At 55.9% G+C, this 2,821-nt stretch overlaps 1 non-coding gene across 1 annotated transcript; it reads left to right on the forward strand.

Moving 5' to 3' along the window:
• Positions 1–2,054: 2,054 nt before the first annotated feature.
• On the forward strand, positions 2,055–2,139 carry LOC121082124. Its single transcript, XR_005825911.1, has one exon. It is a non-coding gene; the product is annotated as a small nucleolar RNA SNORD45 (small nucleolar RNA).
• Positions 2,140–2,821: the final 682 nt, after the last annotated feature.

A 2,821-nucleotide genomic window follows, 5' to 3' on the forward strand; every position in this document is an offset into this window, starting at 1 on the left:
TGCGGCGGGAGCGGCTCCGGGCGGGGCCGAGCGGCGCCGGTCACGGCCCCTCGGGCTTCTGTCCCTCTGCCGGGGGCCGCGCCGCCTCGGGCTGGCGGGGGTTGTCCCTGCCCGGCCTCGCCCCCCGCGGCGCGGGTGCGGGAGGGGAGCGGGGGCCCGGCCCGGCTGCGGGCGGGAGCTGGGCCGGCCGGGGAGAGGCGAAGGAGAGGGAACCCGAGGGCGGGCGGGCAGCAGCTGCCTCCTGCTGCGGGCACGGAGGGCCTGGCCCTGCGGTGGGGGGGGACCAGCCCCGCAGCAGCCGGGTGCCCGCGTGCACAGCGGGGTCCGTGTGTCACCCACCGCCTGGGGCGGCCCCCGGTGCGCGAGGGAGCGACGCGCCGTGTCCGGGAGCCGCGTCTTGCGAGGAAGAGCCGTGAGACACCCGGGGGTTACCGGGGGTGGGGGAGCCGAGCGGCCGGCGTTCTGCGGGAGGGAGGCAGGGAGGAGAGAGGGGGACAGGCGCGTCTGAGCCGGCACATTTTCGCAGCGGTACCAAAGCGAGAGCTGTGGTGAGTCCTGGTCCGTGGGACCCTGTCTCCCTTCTTGTGTGCCCCAGGCGCCCCCTGCCCCTCCTCTGCCCCCCCTCCCTTCCCTGTGCCGCTGTGATTTGGGGGGGGGGGGGGTGGGGGGTGACCCGGGCGGGACCGAAGCTGCTCTTACCGCTCCCCCTCCTCCGCTGGACAGGGGGGACAGAATATAACAAAAAGCTCACGAGTGGGCACAAGGATGGGGAGGTCACTCCGCCATTACCTCCGTGGGCGAAACAGACTGAACCTGGGGAAATCAGCGCGATTGATTAGCAGTCAAGTCAGAGCAGGAGAATGTGCAGGAAAAGCAAATCTTCAGAACACCTTCCCTCCAGCCCCCATTTCTACGGGGCTTAACTTTACTGCCGATTTCCCTGTCTCCTCCCCGCAGGGGGATGGGGAACGGCAGCTGCGGTCAGTTGATCACACGTTGTTTCTTGTTCTTTCTCCTCCTTTTCCTCCTCCTCCCCAAACCTTGCCATACAAACCCATCGTGTTTTGATTCCCTGTAGCTCTCCATCCTATTCTTCTGTCCTGCTCCCTCTTCCCTTCTGTCTTTCTCTCTCATTCTGCTGCTCCCTTCTCTTTCACTCTCTCTGCTTGTGTCCCACTCCCTCTCCTTCTCCCCTTTTCTTCATCATCCGCCTCTGTCCTGCAGCCCAGGGCTGGTTTTCCCTTTACATCTCTGTCCTCATCTGTATCCGTCTCTTTTTAGGTTTTCTTCTTCTCTTCCCCCCCCCCCCCCCCCCCGCCTTTCCCTAATGTTTCTGGTCTGTTCCCTGACGTTCTTTTCCTCCTTGCACCTGTACGTGCCACTCGGGGTCCAGGGAGTTGTCTGGAGGCGGGGAGCACCTTCAGGAAAGTCTGTGTCCAAAGAGGCACTTACTACTGTGGAATTCCTGACTCCCCCCAGGCATGGGAATCTCCCAAGCCAACACCACAACTGACCTTTTCTTGGTGTTTTTTAAAGGTGATGCCATGAAAGGATGGGGTAAGAAAACCTGATGCCCTGAGCGTGTCATTTCCAGAGAAACATGTTGCTTATGTGCCTTCATCTGGGACAGGCGAGTACATTGTGTTGACTTGTTTCAGCACAGCTGTGCTTTTATTAAGAGGAATGACCTTCTTTTTCTTGTTAAGAGTTAGGGGTTGCTTTTTCTGAGAATTCTGCCCGTCTGTTCAACAATTGCTGATGTGTTGCGTGCTTTTCCCTCGAGGAAAAGGACCCTGTCTCAGTCTTATTTATTCACCATTGCTCGCTCTGTTGTAGAAAAAATTTCTCACCGTAAGGCTCCAGCACTTCCAAATGGCAGCTTGGTGGTCTGCATAATGTATCTGTAGTCCCGTCTCAAGGAATGCGTTAATGGTGTTACGAATTATAAATTCGTAAAAAAATTAAAAAGTAAAAAATTAAAAGCTTCCTGCCGTAGGAAGACAGTGTGTTGGGTTTGAAACCTTTGGGTAGGACGGAAGGAGGTTGCCACCCTGGGTCAGTGGTGAGTGCTGGCATGTGTCGTCTGATCTAGAGCTGATGTCTGTCACCACTTTAGCTCTAGAATTACTCTGAGACGCAGGGAACTCCAGTTCCCTTCAGCTGCAGCCTTGGAGGTTTTCCAAGCAGTGGGATGAAATTCCTGTCACAAGCTGTAACCCAGCTTAAGGAGAAGGGGGCACAGTTTGAGTTTTCTTCCACGTAGGCATCAGGGAGGTACAGTTCTGAGCTTGATACTGCTACTAGGAGATGCTTTCAAGTGAACTGAGTGTGGCTCTGGTGACCCAAAGCTGGACAGGGTTGGCAAATGGTGATGTACAGTTTTGGTGGTAAACTTGACCAGCCTGTCTTAACGAGCAGGCATGTTCTTTGTTTGCAAGCACCGTTTAGTCCCACCTAGGCATCCCGAAAGTTTGAAGGGCCGTGGTCACATCATCCCTTGGTCACACGCAATGAACAGTTGCCTGTGCAGAGTTGTTAAGTTTTTAATAGCTATACATTTGTGTTCATGTTAAAATACTGTTTGAAGGATAAAGGGGACACATCCTCTACTTGTGGTGTTCAGGAGATCCATGTGGAAGAGCACCTGAACCATCCATGTAATGGCTTCATGCGTGTTCATACGAGCCAGCCCTGAGCGAAACGCACGAGAAGGGAGCAGAGAAGCTGGCATGTGAAAGAAGCTGGCTGAAACGTTGGCATGTGGCTGAACTTTGTTGATTCAATAGCTGGTAAATATTCCCTGGCCAGCCTTCCAAAAGTA

The sequence above is a fragment of the Falco naumanni genome, unplaced genomic scaffold, assembly GCF_017639655.2.
Source record: "Falco naumanni isolate bFalNau1 unplaced genomic scaffold, bFalNau1.pat scaffold_307_arrow_pat_ctg1, whole genome shotgun sequence".
Taxonomy (NCBI): Eukaryota; Metazoa; Chordata; class Aves; order Falconiformes; family Falconidae; genus Falco; species Falco naumanni.